At 48.6% G+C, this 19,557-nt stretch overlaps 1 long non-coding RNA gene across 1 annotated transcript; it reads right to left on the reverse strand.

Moving 5' to 3' along the window:
* Window positions 1-11,228: 11,228 nt before the first annotated feature.
* LOC113889151 lies at window positions 11,229-19,319 on the reverse strand. Its single transcript, XR_003510161.1, has 2 exons — window positions 19,029-19,319; window positions 11,229-11,485 (listed from the first exon to the last, which is right to left on the reverse strand). It is a non-coding gene; the product is annotated as an uncharacterized LOC113889151 (long non-coding RNA).
* Window positions 19,320-19,557: the final 238 nt, after the last annotated feature.

A 19,557-nucleotide genomic window follows, 5' to 3' on the forward strand; every position in this document is an offset into this window, starting at 1 on the left:
GGCAGAGTCAATTAAATAGAAATAGATGTTTTTCTGGAACTCTCTTGCTTTTTCGATGATCCAGCAGATGTTGGCAATCTGATCTCTCCTTACTCTGCCTTTTCTGAAACCAGCTTGAACATTTGGAAGTTCACAGTTTACGTACTGCTGAAGCCTGTCTTGGAGAATTTTGAGCATTACTTTACTGGCGTGTGAGATGGGTACAACTGTGTTTGAGCATTCTTTGGCATTGCCTTTCTTTGGGATTGGAATGAAAATTGACCTTTTCCAGTCCCATGGTCACTGCTGAGTTTTCCACATTTGCTGGCATATTGAGTGCAGCACTTTCACAGCATCATCTTTCAGGATTTGAAATAGTTCAACTGGAATTCCATTACTTCCACTAGCTTTGTCTGTAATGATGCTTTCTAAGACATACTTGACTTCACATTCCAAGATGTCTGGCTTTAGGTGAGTGATCACACCATCGGTGGCCCAGAGGAGCTACCCAACAGCCAAGGAGTGGTGGCTGCGCGGATGCAGGAGGGCCGAGAGGAGGTACTCCACCTTCAAGGTCAGGGGGGTGGCTCTGAGGAGATAGCCCTCATCCAAGGTAAGGAACAGCAGCTGCAATTTCTGGAGCAGCTGTGAAGTCATACCCCACGTTCAAGGTAAGAGAGACCCAAGGAAGACAGTAGGTGTTGCGAGAGGTCATGAGAGGGCAGACACACAGAAACGACAATCACAGAAAACTAGCCAATCTGATCCCATGGACCACAGACTTGTCTAACTCAGTGAAAATAAGTCATGCCCTGTGGGGCCACCCAAGACCGGAGGGTCATGGTAGAGAGGTCTGACAGAATGTGGTCCACTAGAGAAAGGAATGGCAAACCACTTCAGTATTCTTGCCTTGAGAACCCAGTGAACAGTACAAAAGGCAAAATGATAGGACACTGAAAGGGGAACTCCCCAGGCTGGTAGATGCCCAATATGCTACTGGAGATCCGTGGAGAAATAACTTCAGAAAGAATGAAAGGATGGAGCCAAAGCAAAAATAATACCCAGTTGTGGATGTGACTGGTGATAGAAGCAAGATCAGATGCTGTAAAGAGCAATATTGCATAGGAACCTGGAACGTCAGGTCCATGAATCAAGGCAAATTGGAAGTGGTCAAACAGGAGATGGCAGGAATGAACGTCGACATTCTAGAAATCAGTGAACTAAAATGGACTGGAATGGGTGAATTTAACTCAAATGACCATTGTATCTACTCCTGTGGGCAGGAATCCCTTAGAAGAAATGGAGTAGCCATAATGGTCAACCAAAGAGTCCGAAATGCAGTACTTGGATGCAATCTCAAAAACCATAGAATGATCTCTGTTTGTTTCCAAGGCAAACCTTTCAATATCAGAATAATCCAAGCCTAAGCCCCAACCAGTAACCCTGAGGAAGCTGAAGTTGAATGGTTCTATGAAGACCTACAAGACCTTTTAAAACCAACACCCAAAAAACATGTCCTTTTCATTAGGGGAGTGGAATCCAGAAGTCGGAAGTCAAGAAACACCTGGAGTAACAGGCAAATTTGGCCTTGGAGTATGGAATGAAGCAGGGCAAATGGTGATAGAGTGGGTTGCCATTGCCTTCTCCATATTCGAACAGCTGACTCACTGGAAAAGTCCCTGATGCTGGGAAAGATTGAAGACAGGAGAAAAAGAGGGTGTCAGAGGATGGAATGGCTGGATGGCATCACCAATGCACCGGACCTGAACTTGAGCAACTTGGGGAGATGGTGAGGGACAGAGAGGCCTGGTGTGCTGCAGTCTATGGGGTCACAAAGTGTCGGACATGACTGGGCAACTGAAACAACAACATGACCCATTATCATCATCCAAATATCAAAGTACTAAATTGTACACCTGAAAGTAATATCCTGTAGGTCAATTGTACTTCTACTTTTTAAAAAATCAATAAAAAATAAGAGGTTTAAAAACAAATCAAAAAGAAAAAAACAAAACCCAAGAAATGAATGAACTTTATAAACTGGATTGTGTCCCCTCCCCCAAATTCGTATGTTGAATCCCTCACATTGAACAGACCAGAATGCGACATCCCTGATGGGGGATCTAGTGGTTAAGACTTCACTTTCCAATGCAGAGACAGCAGGTTTGATCCTTGGTCAGGGAACTAAGATCTCACATGCTGCAGGGTGTGGCCAAAAATTAAAAATAAATAAAGATTGAAGAGACCAGAATGGGGCTGTCTACGGGGAAGGGACAGATAAAACACTGATTAGGTTAAAGTCATCCCCTGAAGGTGGGTCCCTCATCCCAGCAGACTGATGCCCTTAGAAGAAAAGCAGGAGACCCCAGAGCCTAAGGAGGGGCAGGCTGAGAAGGACGCAGTAGGTGAGTGGTGTCCACACTCTAAGGATGGCGGCCTCAGGAGTAAACAAACCCACGTAGGTTTGTTCTTCATCTAGAAACTTCCTGCCTCCAGGACCGAGCCTCTGGCAGCAGTTGGAAACTATTTCACGCTACGTGCTAAGTCGCTTCAGTCATGTCCGACTCTTTTGGACCCCATGGACTGTAGCCTGCCAGGCTCCTCTGTCCATGGGGATTCTCCAGGCAAGAACACTGGAGTGGGTTGCCGTGACCTTCTCCAGGGGATCTTCTGAACACAAGGATCAAACTAGAACGTGCACCTCTAAATTCAGCCTGGGGGAAGGTGCAGTTTCACATCAAACCCCTCAGGATATATTTTCCATTTCTCTAACCCAGAATGATCTGGTTCCCACTGGCTTCTCCTTCCCAGGAGAACTCGTGTCCCAAGGATGCACAGGTACAGGGACAGAGGAGACTGCCCCGTGTTTGTCATGGTCTTCGAGCTGACAGTCTGGTTTTCCCACAGTCAAGTAGCCAAACAGACCTATTAGCTTCAAAGAGCTGGAGGAAGGTGAGATCTGTATTACATTCATCATTAAACAGCCTCCAGGAATACCAGCAACTGTATTTTTTTCCCCTTTGACCATGTGTGAACGAAAGGTCTGTTTCTTGGGTGGGTAATTATGGTAGCACAAGTTTTAAAGTGAAGTGAAAAGTGATCTCAGTCCAGGCTCACAGAGGAGGATTATACTGTCAAGGGCAGAGCAAGGTCACCGAAGGCAAGGGCACGATCTTTACGTTCTTTGCAATTTCGCATTTCATATAATAAGGTCGCAGGATTGTTGTATGGAATGACAGTCATCCTCACACCTGGGGTTTCTGCCCTGAAGTCTCTACCCCAGCAAGAATGGGGCCACTTTTCCCCACTAAGAGGAGCAGCTCAAAACTGCTGCATCAGGCAAAGAGCCCAAGACACTTCCTTTTGGGCAGGTCTGTGGGGCCTCACCCGGCTCGGGTCAGGCGTCTCCACGTGCAAGGAAGCAGGTGCCCCTGGGTCCAGAGAAAAGCGGCTCACCTCTGTAAGGGTGAAGGGTCAGTGCAAGAGGGAGAGGTCTGGGTATGTCTGCGTTCATGCCTCTGGCTTTCTGGAATCTGCTAGAAAGTCTCTTAGTGAGCATGTAGATTTGTAGATAAGTTTCCTCTAAACAGCAAAGCATGTTTCTGGTCAACTGATGTGTGGACCACAGTGGGGCATGGCTGCGGGTGGGCTAGGTTGGGCCCCGGGGCCTTCCCTGGATCTCTGCGCTCCGAGGCCTCCCCTCCCACGTCGGGTGAAAGCATCTGGACAATAGGTTCATATCACAGTGTGGTTTGGAAATTAAACCAGGAAAAGTGAGGGGTGAAAATCCTTTGTAAAGTCCTTCTATAGGATAAAAAAAAAAAGACTCAAATAACAGACCTGGGCTGCTGCAGGCCCCTAGATCCAGTTTAACAGGTTTTTCAACTCACTCTAGAGACTGCAGACAGCAGGGTCCAGAAAATGGACAGAAATGTCTGTCAACCTCTTGTTTTAAGAGTCTGCAGGTGGCCATGATCCAGGCCTCACACAGAACCAGCCTGCAGGCCGACTGAAGAGGTCAGTGCCTAGTGTCCCCTGGGCCAGTGTAGACAGCCAGTGACACACACTCAGCATGGGGAAAGAAGCCTGGGATTGGGAGGGGAAATCACACACACACACACACACACACACATATTCACACACACACAGAGACATCTGTGCATGTATACCCACACTCACACACATACCTGTGCACACATGCATGCGCACAAAGGCACACATACACACCTGGAGCACACAGATATCCGTGCCTGTATACCCACATGCACACACACACACACATATTCACACACACACAGCCCTGCACACAGAGACATCTGTGCATGTATACCCACACTCACACACATACCTGTGCACAGATGCATGCGCGTGCACGCACACACACACACACACACCTGGAGCACACAGATATCCGTGTCTGTATACCCACATGCACACATATACACATGTGCACACACACATATGCATACACCCTGAACTTACATTTTTCTGTTGAATAGTAGCAGGGCTGAGACATCTCTCATGGGAATCTGTTTCCACTCAGCTGGATTAGGGTTACTTAGTCTACTTTCCGGAGAAGGCAATGGCACCCCACTCCAGTACTCTTGCCTGGAAAATCCCATGGACAGAGGAGCCTGGTGGGCTGCAGTCCATAGGGTCGCTAAGAGTTGGACACGACTGAGCAACTTCACTTTCACTTTCCCTTTCCACTTTCATACATTGGAGAAGGAAATGGCAACCCACTCCAGTATTCTTGCCTGGAGAATCCCAGGGATGGGGGAGCCTGGTAGGCTGCAGTCTATGGGGTCGCACAGAGTCAGACACGACTGAAGCGACTTAGCAGCAGCAGCAGCAGCAATCTACTTTCTGGGCCACCACTCAACCCAGGGAGCTTTCAGGACTCAACCTTTAGATTCAGTTGAGTGTGCCTGTCTCAGTTGTGCAGGCAAGGGGGGTCCTTCCCAGGGCCTGTATTTGCGGGGGCGGGGGAAGGGGGTCTCCTCTCTGGCCAAACCCGTGTCCCTTTTTCCCTGTCGATCATTCTCTGGGTCCTGGTGACCCCAGAGTTACTGATCACCAAGAAGAAAGCGCACTGTCTCCGTGAAGGAGCGCAGGAGACCCTTGGGGTGATGCGTGGTCTGGAGGGTATGACAAAAGGGAGGGGGTGCCAGCCAAGACACCCGCACTCCTGTCCTGGCCCATCCAGAGGGACTTTCAGGAGTCCTAGGACTCTGTCCCACCTGGCTATCCGGGTTGCTGTGGATGTGTCTTTGTTCCGGTAGGGGGAAAGGACAGGACATAGTTTATTCAGCTAGTTTATTTGGCAGTTTAATTTATAAAAGTAAGTATTAGTCACCTGTCACAGGAGCCTCTGTCTGTGCTCTTCCCAGAGCACAGGAATATTTGGGGCACTAGGTTTCCTCCAGGGAAAGTGAGTCACCTCCAACCGGGGCGGGACTCAGCTTCCTGCCAACATCAATGCTGGGACGCAGCTCTAAGAAAATCGTGGGCTCCAGTTGCCTAAGGCTGCGAACCACAGGCCCTGTTGCTTCTCCTACAGCATCTCACTCCTCCCTGTGACGGGCTGCCAAGGGCCAGCGGGAGAGCGGCTTCCCACCAGGATACCACATTTCTGCTGCTCTGTCTAATCTCTGAACGCAGCTCTGTCCAGAGAGGCAGACGGTCCCGCCCGGAGCAGCCCCAGCCCTCAGCCCTTGTTCCAGGGGACTCAGCCCTTGTCCTGCGGGGCCACCACGAAGGGAGGCTCGGATCTCCTCTTGTTCAACAAAAACGCGGCCCACGATCACACCCCCGGAGGCTGGAGCAGAACAGACCCGGCGAGACGTCCCTGACTGCACAACCGCGGTCCAGACAAGTCTGTGGCCTTCAGACCTGACATCTGGGAATCCATCAAGTCCCTCAGTCGTCTGAAATACGTTTCCTCGAGGTCCTGAACAAGAGGTTTTTGCAAGTTGGAAAACGGAGACTCGAACAGTCAGAGCGCTGGCTTTGACTACTGAGAAGGTCCTGTGCCGGAAGGTGCCGGCGGCCCTGGAGCCCGCCCTGCCGTGCGCGCCACGAGGTGGCGCCGGAGAAGGGACCGGGTGGTCCACGTTCCGGGCGTCAGGCGGGACCGGACTTCTCTTGAACGCGAGTCTGCAAAGAGCCTGGACAAACGGACTGTTAACGGAGAGACGCAGGTGCTCACTGACAGGGCGGAGCGAGCGCCAGGCGGAACTTGAGATCTGCGGTCCTCTTTTGAAAAGTGCGAGAGGCGGGCGCTGTACACGGCGGGGACCGGACAGGGTGCGCGCAGAGCCGCGGGGTCGGGCAGACGCCCCGGACGCGGGGCCCACACACTGCGGGCTACCCGGCAGCCCTCAGCTCCCCACGTCCTTTTCTTGGTGCAGTGGAGCCTGGCTGTTCACTGGGAAGAGCAGAGAGCAGGAGAGGACTCACATCCAAACCCACAGGGACGACTTGGCTCTGGGGAGCAGGCTCTGCGAGCAGACCTGTGCTCCGCTCCTGTGAGATGGGCGCGCTCGGACCTGCTCCCTCCTGGACGGACCTGGGGGTGCCTGGGGCTCCGGGCGTCCTCCTCACGCGATGGCACCTGAGGGACAGGGCTGGGGGGCGGAGGTGACCCTGCGGCTGAAGGGGCTTCAAATACACACAAACATATGGAATCCCAATATTCCTATTTCCTAGCTTTGGTATTTCTCAACATTTTACAAATTTTTCACTTCTGTACTTGTCATGTCTTTCTCTCTTCTTTTTCTTTCTTTTTTTGACTGAAATGGGAAGTGTTTACTCTTTAATTTTCATTTATGTATTCATTTATTTTTTAATTGGACTGTAGTGGCTTTACAACGTTGTGTTAGTCTCTGCTGCTGTTGCTGCTAAGTCGCTTCAGTCGTGTCCCACTCTGTGTGACCCCTGAGATGGCAGCCCACCAGGCTCCCCCGTCCCTGGGATTCTCCAGGCAAGAGCACTGGAGTGGGTTGCCATTTCCTTCTCCAGTGCATGAAAGTGAAAGTGAAGTCGCTCAGTCGTGTCTGACTCTGAGCGACCCCATAGACTGCAGCCTACCAGGCTCTTCCGTCCATGGGATTTTCCAGGTGTTAGTCTCTACTGTTGGAGAAGGTGATGGCACCCCACTCCAGTACTCTTGACTGGAAAATCTCATGGGCGGAGGAGCCTGGTAGGCTGCAGTCCATGGGGTCGCTAAGAGTGGGACACGATTGAGCGACTTAACTTTCACTTTTCACTTTCATGCATTGGAGAAGGAAATGGCAACCCACTCCAGTGTTCTTGCCTGGGGAATCCCAGGGACGGTGGAGCCTGATGGGCTGCCGTCTCGGGTCGCACAGAGTCGGACATGACTGAAGCGACTTAGCAGCAGCAGCAGTCTCTACTGTACAGCAAAGTGAATCAGCTACATGAATACATGTATCCCTTCTTTCCTGGATTTCCTTCCTACTGAGGTCACCACAGAGCATTTTCCCTTTCTTTTTCTTTTTGCTAGACGGTTTTGAAGCAACTCCAGGGTGCCCTGTCATTTCACTGCTCAGCCCTTTAGTGAGCTTCTTTAGCTGATGAGGCCCTTTCTCTTCCAACATAACTGCCACATTGCTGGTACCTTAATCAAGTCTATAAGAAGCCTCTGATATTACCCAGTCCATATTCAAGCTTATCTGGCCCTCTCAAAAATGTTTTCTTGTAACTGGCTTTTTGTTACAGAATCCCAACAAAGCCCATCCATTGGTTGTTTTGCCTCTTTTCTCTCTAATCCTTTCTCCTCAGGCCATTGTTTTTGTAAACAAAAAATAGTTTGTTTTTCCTGTGCAGCATCTCATGTTCTGACTTTGACTTATTGCTTCCTTGAGCACTTGTTTTACTTGTTTCTCTAACTTTTGCATTTCCTGTAAATTGTTGGATGTAGAAACTTGATTAGTTTCAGGTTCAACTGCTGGTGAACCCGGAGGAAACTCAGGAAGGAAACAAGAAATATCCACTATCTAGTAGCCATCAGACTGCAGCCACCCCTGATGGTGCAGCTTGAGGAAACTCAGGATGAGAAAACATAGGATCCTGGCCCCAGAGAGCCGAGGAATGATTTCAATGAGCCCAAACTCTTGCATCTTCCCATACCTAGAAAAGTGCTAAATTCCTTAACTGGAGATATCGGTTTTTCTTTTATTACCAGTAACCTTTTGTTCTCACTACGTGTTGTTATCGCAAAAATTCCTGTATATCCTGGCATATATACTGGGTTCACTATTTCCTTTTCCAACAGTTTTATCTGAGAGGCTCTCTCCCTAAAACTACCAGCCGAATAAACATAATTCTCAACTTTTAGGTTGTGCATTTTTTTTCATTGGACATGCTTTTGGCCAGAATATTTCTTGGGTGGTGGTGTGCACTTCTCTGAATCACAGTAGGAGGTCCATGAACTTAGAGTCTTGTAAGCTTACAGTGAGGACAAGGTTGATCACTGAGTTGAGTTGGTCTCAGCCTTAATTTTCTATCATCAAATTCCCTGCCAGGCTTTCCAGTGCATGTTTTAAAGCCATCCAATGACATTGTTTTAGTTCTATGATTTCATTCAGGGGTGAAAATGGTGATTTTCCAATTCTATTATCCATTCTTCATTTATTAGCTGAAATTTTCTATAAATATTTCACTCATATAATGGTTGTTTTTTGACTGCAGCCATGAAATTAAAAGATGCTTACTCCTTGGAAGGAAAGTTATGACCAACCTAGACAGCATATTAAAAAGCAGAGGCATTACTTTGCCAACAAAGGTCCGTCTAGTCAAGGCTATGGTTTTTCCAGTGGTGATGTATGGATGTGAGAGTTGAACTATAAAGAAAGCTGAGTGCTGAAGAATTGATGCTTTAAAACTGTGGTGTTGGAGAAGACTCTTGAGAGTCACTTGGATTGCAAGGAGATCCAACCAGGCCATCCTAAGGGAAATCAGTCCTGGATGTTCACTGGAAGGACTGATGTTGAAGCTGAAGCTCCAGTATTTTGGCCACCTGATGCAAAGAGCTGACTCATTTGAAAAGACCCTGATGTTGGGAAAGATTGCGGGCAGGAGGAGAAGGGGACGACAGAGGATGAGATGGTTGGATGGCATCACCGACTCAATGGACATGAGTTTGGGTAAACTCTGGGAGTTGGTGATGGACAGGAGGTCTGGCATGCTGTGGTTCATGGAGTCACAAAGAGTCAGACACGACTGAGTGACTGAACTGAACTGAATGGTTGTTTACCCTAAAATACAGTTTCTACAAGAAGGGCAGAATAAATGCTTAATCTTTTCTCTTATATACCAGTTTCCAGAGTGATAAGTTGGCACCTTAACAAACTCCAAGTGTAAATAGTATTGTTTTTTAAGCATCAGTACGACCTCGTGGATTTTTCTATATTTGGTGTTTAAAATATAATTTACTGTTATATTTTTGTGTATTTAATGTGTTTATATATTATATATTTAATCAGTTATAGTCATAATTCTCTGCTCCATCCTAGCCTAGGGAGTCCCTCTCAGATTGGAGCCAGTGTTCTCTGGACATTCACCAGCCTTTTGTAGCTTCTCTACTATCTAGCACAATGAGACACCAGACTCATCTTGTCCATCTCATGCTCCATACTTGGAACCTGCCACTTCTATTAGACATTGTGGTTCTTTCTAGTGGCAAAGGTAACGACCCATGGCCTGTGTGCTAGGGGTGCTCATTGCTACTTCACTGTCTCTGCATTTGTAGGGGTGGGGCTGAGAGATATACACTTGTTAAGAGGGGAAAAGTCCGGATTTTATACTAATACATCCAATTCAAATTTAAGGCTATAGGATTTTAATATAACCTTTTAATTTTATATGAATCATTTCTTACGTCAAAACTCTTGGTTCTGATGATGTTTCTCATCCTCCCCCCAACCTGACTTTCATCTTGAGAAGCTTCAGATGGACACACAGGCAAGATTAGTACAGTGCGTATCCGTATATCCTCCCTCTGGATCCACCAGTTGTAATCGCTTTGCAAATTTAATTTGCTTTGAGCAATTACAGAGGAAGTTGCCAGCTTTGTGACATTTCAGCCAGCCCTAAATGCTTCAGCTCATACCTCCTAGGAACAGGCCATTCTTCGGCAAAATGTCAGTGCAGGAAACAACTCAGATGCAAATCTCGTAGATACTGCCTGAGGAGGGGCACTGGTCATGGCGTGTTCAGATGACTTTGGCTTTTCCACTGGACAACAGTCATGTTTTGCATCTTCAAAATATATGTTCTCCATGCAAACTCTGCATACATTTTACACAAATATACATGTATTTTGTTTAAACAAAATTCTTCAAAAGTACTTAACAGGAAGCCACTGCCTTTCAATGTTTTTCACATTCACCTCTGCTCCTTCTCTGAATGACATGCTTACCCCTCTTATTTTCACTTATCAACTTTAAACACCATCTGTTGTCTCATAAACCACAAGGACTTAGTTGATACTACCCACTCCCCTAACCACTGCACCACCAGGGAATTCCCCCACATTTTTATACTGCTTGATTTTTATGTGTGCTTGTGACTGATCAAAGTGGAATGTGGACTTGTTCTTGCCAGATGAAGGAGAGGACAGTGAGTGTATCATCAGGAGTTGTAAGAAATTTATTGGAGTAAAGGGAAGGCAACCCTCTTTCTCCCAGCAGTGGGTGTCTACAGGCCTCGTGGTGCAGAGATGACAAAAGGCAGGGGCAGTGGTCCTGGAGAATGCTTCTGTGAGTGATGTGTAAGTAGATCATGTGACGGTGCCTGAGTTAGAAATGGTCCTCCAGGAACCAGCTATTAGGCCTCCTTACTCGGGATAGGTTTATGGTCCTAATGAAAGTTCTCAAATGCTAAGGTTAACCAACCCACAGCCCACTGTCCCAGCCCAGGGAGGAGCAGGGGCAGCAGTTCTGGGCTCAGCAGATGGACAGGCTGCTGAGATCACTGGGTCTGGGATGAGCTTCTGCTACGAATGAGGGGGCCTGAGGCTCTGTCATTTATCATGTGCTCTCGGTCTCACCTGGACCCCCTGCATTGCTCACCTGTAGATCTGGTGATGAAGCAGAGTGGAGGTGGCACGGCTCATGGCCTCATCAACATCCCCCAGTCCCATACTCGGTGGGCTTTGCAGCCTGGCCTGTCTGCCCTTTCAAACTTCAAACTTTCTTAATCTCTTCCAAAAGGAGATACAAGACTCATTCTAGTCTCAAGGATGTCCGCCTCACAAAATCCTTTTATTAAAACAATGGTTACAAATACTCCACGTGGCTCCTGAGTGCCCTCTGCCATTCGCTCCCAGCTCAGAGTCAACGGATGCAGCACTTGGCTTTGCCCCTGTAGCAGGTGCCTTCGATCCTGTTGTAGAGGGGGCAGGGCGATAGGTTGCAGGTCCCCCCTTTCCTGGCACATATGTAGCTGTCAGACTGCTGGCCGAGAGCCGTAAGCTGGCTGGCACCTGAGAGAAGGGAAAAACAACCATGTCAGACTCCTGGCTTGTGGCCACAGGGATTTCAGGGGAAAGTAGGACAGACAGCCCTTTGCAAAGCACATCACAGGGGTTTCCCTTGCAAGAGCTTTACACCAAGATGACCTGTGGAGCTGCTCGTGAAACATGGCATCTGAAGAGCCCCCTCAATGCTGGTGGGTTATGGTGTCTCCACCCTTAGTGAGCCCTCATTTTTTGGCATTATCTTTGAAGATTCAGTACATTATAGGGCCAAAAGGAATAGCAACATATCTCATCAGAGTGCTTTGGTTACGTTCCTTATTCTAGAATGAGTCTGTGTGATTTTTAGCAAAGCACTCAAACATTCTGAACCCCAGTTCTCAAATTTAAAATTAAGGAGACTAGATTATGTGATCTCAATCATTTTCAAGATTCTGAGGCTGGTCATCTTTCTTTTGGTGGGGAAATAGCACTTTTATGGTTACTTTTTTTAAATTTACACTTTTTATTTTATATTGGAGTATAGCTGATTAACAATGTTGTGATAATTTCAGGCGGACAGCAAAGGAACACACCCATACATGTACATGTATCCATTCTCCCCCAAATGCTCCTCCCATCCAGGCTGGCGTGTAACATTGGGCAGAGTTCCATGTGCTATACAATACGTCCTTGTTGGACGTATAGTACTTATATATACCATTTTATATAAACCATTTTATATATAGCAGTGTGTACATGTCCATCCCATTATGGCTGCACTTAATTCTCCAAGAAATGTATCACTTTTTCCTAACTAACTGACAGAGGAATAGAGATTAAATGTTCTCATTATCTAATCAGTCAATGGTTATATTATGTTAAAAGGTGCAGGAAAATATTGGAAAAAATTCAACATTGATTCATGATTGAAAAAAAGAAAGAAAGAACTCCTACCAAATAAGGAACTGGAGTAAACTTCCTTAACCTGATAAAGAGTACTTACAGAAGCCTACAGCACCCTGTACACTTAATGGTCAAGCACTGAAACATTCCATGAGACGGCAATCAGACGAGTGTAACTGCTAGTCATTATCATTCCACATTGTACTTGAGGCACTAGTTAGGGGAATAAGATAAGAAAGAAAGAAACCAAAGGTAGAAGCGTTGGAAAGCAGAAAAAAAACTGTCTCTATTTGCAGATATTATGATTATATGTAGGCAGTCTAAAAGGAATTAAAAGGAAAGCTTAACAAATTTGCTGTCCATGAGATCATATACAAAAAGGAAAAAAAGAATTTTACTTCTGCAATCAATAGGAAAAAAAAAAAGAAAGAAATAAAAACACCTTATAGAAGAGCATAAAACATGCCTGGTTACAAATCTAAAAAATAATGTGCAATATCTCTATCTGTAAAGAATATAGTATTTTTTTTTGTAATTTAAAGAGGCCCTAAATAAGTAGAAATACTATGCTTAAGCATTGGAGGATTAATTATTTTTAAACTTTTAATTTTCCCCCAATTAAGCGACTTCACTTTCAATTTTCACTTTCATGCATTGGAGAGGAAATGGCAACCCACTCCAGTATTCTTGCCTGGAGAATCCCAGGGACGAGGGAGCCTGGTGGGCTGCGTTCTATGGGGTCCCACAGAGTGGGACACGACTGAAGCAACTTAGCAGCAGCAGCAGCAAGCTGCGGTGCTAGCCCAAAACCATGAAAATCCCAGGAGATTCTTGCAGTGAAACTTGAAGAGCTGATTCTAAAATTTTTGTGGCAATTCAAAGGACCAAGAATAGCTAAGGCAGTCCTAGCAAAAAAGGCAGGAGAACTTGCTTTACTGGATTTTGAGACTAATTATAGAGCACAATGGCAACCCACTCCAGTACTCTTGCCTGGAAAATCCCATAGATGGAAGAGCCTGGTTAGGCTGCAGTCCACGGGGTAGCGAAGAGTCGGGCACGACTGAACGACTTCACTTTCAACTTTCATGCATTGGAGAAGGAAATGGTAACCCACTCCAGTATTCTTGCCTAGAGAATCCAGGGACAGAGGAGCCTAGTGGGCTGCCGTCTATGGGGTTGCACAGAGTCAGACACGACTGAAGTGACTTAGCAGCAGCATAGAGCCACTGTAATTAGACCAGATGGTGAGGATACAAACATACCAACGGAACAGGGCAGACGAATATACAAACAGAATAGCAGAAGATGCCCAAGGAGATCCATGCAGATACTGAAAGTTGAACAACAGTGCCTCAGCATAACAGTGGAGGAAAATGGTCTTCTCCATGCTTGGTTCTGGAACTATTAAATATTCATATGGAAAAAATAAACCCTTTACCCTTAGTCACACTATACGTGCACATTAAAAATCACTGCCAGATGATTATAAACCTAGATGTAAAAGGAAAATCAATAAGCCCTCAGAAGACAACACTGAACACTCTTCATGCCTTTGGGCTAGAAAAAGATTTCTTAAGGCATCAAAGTACTAACGCTAAAGGAAAAAATATGACACACTTAACCACCTTAAAATAATGTGGAAAATTCAGAGAGTGAAAAAGTAAGGCACAAGGTGAAGGAAGATATTTGTCATGCTTACAGCTGACAGGGCTGCTATGTAGAATATATAAAAAACTACTCCAGATGACAGGGCCTCTCCTCTGTCCAGCCTCCACACCCAGGAGACCAATCACTTAAAGGAGCCATGTCTGGGGCACCCCTGGCAGTCCAGTGGTTAAGAATCTGCCTTGCAATGCAAGAGACATGGGTTTGATCCCCAGCCCAGGAAGATCCCACATGCCTCAGAGCAACTGAACCCCACGTGCCACACTACTGAGCCTGTGCTCTAGAGCGTGGGATCTGCAACTGCTGAAGCCCATGTTCCGGAAAGCCCGTGCTCATCCCCAAGAGAAGCCACTACAACAAGAAGCCTGTACACACAACAAAGAGCAGCCCCCGCTGCATAGCTAGAGAAGGTCCTCACATCAACGAAGACCCAGCACAGCCAAAATGAAGAAATAGATCCTTACAAAGAAGAAGAAGCCATGTTTGATTCTGTGACTCTCTGGTTTGAAAGCCACTGGGGCCCACCTGAACACAGATGGGGTCTCCTGCTGCCTCAGGCCTGATTGACCTGTGCTTCCCTACATCCCTGGCTCCTCTCCTGAGCCCGTCACCCAGGTCCCAGCATGCTTTGTGCCTTGACAGCCCTGCAGAGTTGGAGCTGATGGTCTGGGTTTGACAGAGTCACTGCTCTGTCTGTTACCAATCATGTGACTTTAGCCAAGTTATTAAGCCACAAAATGGGGGTAATGAGTCTTCCTCCCCATAGCAGAGCTGGGAAGACTAGAGTAAGAGTGAGAGCTCTGTGTTTGTTTGTTTTTTTTTAATTTATCTGGATGTCTGGGCTTTCAAGGGGACCCCCTGGTTTCTCAGTGGTAAAGAGTCTGCCTGCAATGCAGGAGACCAGGGTCCAATCCCTGGGTTGGGGAAGATCCCCTGGAGAAGGAAATGGCACCCTACTCCAGTATTCTTGCCTGGGAAATCCTATGGATGGAGGAGCCTGGCAGGCTACAGTCCATGGGGTCACAAAGAGTCGGACACGACTGAGCGGCTCGCCTACCTCCTGGGCTTTGATCCCAGCTCTCCTTCCATATGGTTTGTCCTTGCCCTCTCTCGTTTTGACAGAGGCAGATGAAGAGACAAAATAGGTGATGAAATAGTTAATCCCACTAGGGGATTGCAAGCAGAAAAATATGGGAGACCCCTGTAAGTTAGTGATCACTCGAGAGAGCAGGTTTGCTTAACCCCAAAACCAAGCAGATTGCTTAGCAACCAAACTGTGCAGCAGAGGCACGAGGCATGGCTCAAAACAGTAAAACAACGGTGGCATGAGACCCACATCTGCCCAGTGAGCTCAGTGAGTCAATGACCCCCAGGACATGCTCTCTGCACACATAGTAGAACTAATTTGTGGACTTAGCTTGACCAGGAAGAGACGAGAAAATGCCCCTGCTCGATCTGGAGGAGGAGCAATGTTGGAAGCATGATGTCCACTTAAGAAAGTCAAAGAAGTTCTTCTCCCCCTCCCCACTTTTCCATTGCTTATAAAAGAAGGCTGTAAGTTTTTGGGGGTGCAGCACCCCATTGCCTGCCCACTTTTAAACCTCACAAATGTTGTATTCTAATAAATCACTTCTATCACTTTGCCTGTCATTGAATTCTTTTCTGGGCTAAGAGATAAAGAACTTTGGTACCAGAGCTCTTCAAAAACACCCCCGGGCAAAGATGACTCCAGTTTCACTTTCACTGGTTTAGTTAACCTGGGGCTGAAAATCCAGATTCCCACCTCAGCCAGGCAGATAACACAGCTCTGTGAAATGGGCTGAGGTGAGGCAGTAGGGACTGGTGGGGTCTGCGGTGTCCTAAGGAATGCATCCTGTGTGGAGGCAAAGCCACTCTTGAGCTGCAGCTCACTGCTGCCATGCAGGAGTCTGCCACATCTGTTGTGTCTTTAGGAGAAGATAACATGTACACAGTGCTATATTTGATGTGGATAACTGAAAGGGCTTCCCTGGTGGCTCAGCAGGTAAAGGATCTGCTTGCAATACAGGAGACACAGGAAACTTGGGTTCAACCCCTGGGTCAAGAAGATCTCCTGAGGAGGGCATGGCAACCCACTCTAGTATTCTTGCCTGGACAATACCATGGACAGAGGAGCCTGGCAAGCTACACTCCATGGAGTCACAGAGACAGACTTTGACTGAAGCCACGGAGAACGCAACCAAAAGGACCTACCGAATAGCACAGGGAACTCTGCTCAATATTATGTAACAACCTAAACTGGAAAAGATTTTGAAAAAAGAGTAGATACATGTATACGTACAACTGAATTATGTTGCTGTACACTTGAACATAACACATTTTTCATCAAGTATACTCCAATATAAAATTAAAAGTTAGATAAAATTTTAAAACTTTTTTAAGGAAAGAAGATAAAAATCTGACTTTTTTGTGTGACATATCCTGACTTTTAAGTGGGAGAGAGTTAAAAGAAATATTATTTTGAAAATTCCATGAACTCAAAAGTGACTTTCATCATTCCCTCACTTCTCAGCATCCTCAACAAAGCCTTCCTGGCTCCTCGAGGCCCCGTCAGCTCTCATCGTCACGTGTTCCCCTAGCACTGTGCCCTTAACAGCATTTCACAGCACAACTGTCATTAGCTAAGGAATTCTGTAATCGGTTTGCTTGTGCTCTGCTTCTCAAATGTGCGACCATGGATTCCGGGGCTGTTCCCTGACACGTCCCCTCATCCCAGGGCAATGCCTGCCTGCAGCAGCTCTTCGCCCAATACTCCTTGAACAGCGAGGACACAGCCTCAGCCTTTCTCAGCACCTCTGCTGGGCTCCCGTCCAGCTTCTGCAGGAACCTGGGTGGTCTTGCCACTGTGACATTATTCCATGTTCACACAAAGACCATCCGTGTAAGCTAACAGTGGGCGACACAGGCCTTTTTCTCTGACCGGGAGGAAGACTGTTCAAGAGAACACCAAGTCTTAGGATCTCCTGCAGTGACCACAAAGCGCTGGTTCCTCAGGGCCTCACGGGCCTCGATTCCCCACCTGTGAAACGACCCGGTCTGAGGGCTCTTCCAGAAAAGGAGTGAACCGACCCTGTAGGGGTTCAGGGTGGCTGAGTAGTGCTGCCTCCCTCCCTGCACTAGCCCCAGGCCTCTGGAATTGGGGCAGCCTGCTGGCAGGGCGGGTATTGCAGGGGCAGCTGCAGCAGCCACAACAACCAGCACACAGCAACGAGCACGCAACCACAAGGAGGGGAAACACCCCAGCTGAGTGCAGGACACCTCGACCCTGGGACACAGGCTGGGGACCACAGTGTGTTCTGACGCAGAAAACACCTGGGCTCTTCCTCTCCTCCAGAAGTTTTGCATCCCCCAGAAAACGTGGTGTCGAGCTTACCCTTCCCTGCAGCCCTTTTCCTGGTGTGAGCATCTCAGGGCTCAGAGGGGGTGCTCCACCTGCACGGACCCCGCTGCTCAGGACCCCTAGCTCCAGCCCAGAGGTGGGGAGGACCCCACTCCGCCCCTTCTAGAAGAAGAGTTGGGCTCAGCGAGCAGTCCTGAAGGTCCCCATCCTGAGGCCCTCTTTGCTGCTGCTTCTGTGCAGACAGGGTTTGCGTGTCATCCAAGGGCAGTATCTAAGCCAGTCCAGTTTACGCTGGGCACACCATCAGATCAGCTGCCATTTCTGGAAGGAGTGATTAGTAAGCGCAGTTCCTCCTGCATGTCCCCGGGAACACCCTTTTTCGAGGCTTTGGATGAGATGCTTGTAATCCTACTTAGATGTCACAGACTGAAAACAACTCTTCATGTTAATATAGTGGCTTTCAAACATTTTCAATGTAAACTGAGCTGCAGTAAGAGACTTTGCATGGCTGTTTATGAACTCACGTGCTGTGAGATGAGTATGATAACAGCAGGACACTACATGGATTCTCTGCCTCTCTTAAGGGTCCCGACTGGAAACATTAAAGTTCTGTATTGGAATACTTTGGAACCCAGCTGTCCAAGGGGAGCCCTGAGGAACCCCTGGAGTAAATGAGGCCCAACTAACTGCACAACGACGTGCTACCTTGGAGGAAAGCACAGTGGGGCTTGCAGAGAATTCCAGAGCTTAACGCTCTTAGAGCCCTCTGCCGTAGCCCACTCACTCTGCCAACGAGGAAACTAACAGCCAGAAGAGGTGACTGGCTGGAGATGACCTGGGAGTGAGTGGCAGGGATGGGATAAACTGTGTTCTTGATTCTTCTGGCAGGCAGGGGCTCACCTTCTCTTACACCAGGGGCATTGCTGCTTTGACCCCAAGGAACTGGCATCCCCTGGCCTGACACAGAGCTCCCCTGCGGTGCACTGGGGAATGGGCCACCCTGGAGGATGTGAGCGGATTTCTGAAGGAAGGTGGATCCCTGAGTGTCTACACACGGGTAAGTCAAAGACTCCGGTGGAACTGGTCTTGTGGGCAGGGCAGGTGGCACCTGCTTGCAGGAGAACACCTGGGAGGGCCCACCCTGGGCCCTGGCAAGAGATGAGGTGCACCTCTGGGCTGGCTGGGATGCTGTGCCTCTCGGGGGTAAGGGGGCATCTTGCAGATGGAGTAGGGGTCCCCTTCACAGAGGATACTTTCTGGAATCCCAAGACAGAGACAGGGCTTGGGGTGTGGGGGCTGCCTGGTACCTCACATCCCCGCCAAGGGCAGAGGGAAGGGAGCCCTGAGGGAAAGATGAGAGAGAGACAGGAGGGCCCTCCTGCCGCTCAGCTGCCCTCAGGCTCCTGGGAGAACTAGCCCAGGGAGGCTCTAGGCAGGCAGGTGCACTCCTTGCACTCAGGATGGCCTGGACCCCGCTGTCAGACCACCCCGTGCCCTCTGCCCCCGACAGGCAGCTTAGCCCCGGAGAGGCCTTCCTGCTGCCTTGGGCTTGGGTTGCAGAGAAGGTCAACCTCAGACGTGTCCCCGAGTTCCAGCCCCAGGCGCTGCAGGGTCCCGGCTCACCTGGGCCCAGCTGGGAGAGAAGCAAGCCGAGAGCCAGCAGCAGCAGGTGGAAGACCCTCATGGTGGCCGCCGGCGGCCGGAGGCCCGGGGAGGGAGGCTCAGGGGAGGCCGGGCTCCAGAGGCTCCAGAGGCTCCAGTGGCGGCAGGGTCACCGCCTTTATAGGGCTGGAGGATTGCACAACCGCACACACCGACGACGTGAAGGGCTGCGTCCAAGGCCAGGGAGAGATTCTAATAAATAACCCTTCACCGCAAGCCCTGAGTTGTCGGGGAGTCACGTGGACGCGCGTCTCCCTCGGTTGCAGCAGCTGGATCCCGCGCTGGGCTTGCAGGCCTGGAGGCAGTTCCTCCCACCTGCTCTGCTCTGGGTCCCCGCAGAACCGCTCAGATGGAGTTCCCAGGACAGGAGTGCACGCTCGAACCCCAGCTGCCAGAGGCTCAGGGAGTGGAGAGGTGGCCCCGGGGCACTGAGCCAGGCAGCCGCCCAGCTGGCAGCCCGCGAGTCAGGCCTCTAGGGGAGCTGCGCTCT

Source organism: Bos indicus x Bos taurus, unplaced genomic scaffold (assembly GCF_003369695.1).
Source record: "Bos indicus x Bos taurus breed Angus x Brahman F1 hybrid unplaced genomic scaffold, Bos_hybrid_MaternalHap_v2.0 tig00003671_arrow_arrow_obj, whole genome shotgun sequence".
Classification (NCBI taxonomy): Eukaryota; Metazoa; Chordata; class Mammalia; order Artiodactyla; family Bovidae; genus Bos; species Bos indicus x Bos taurus.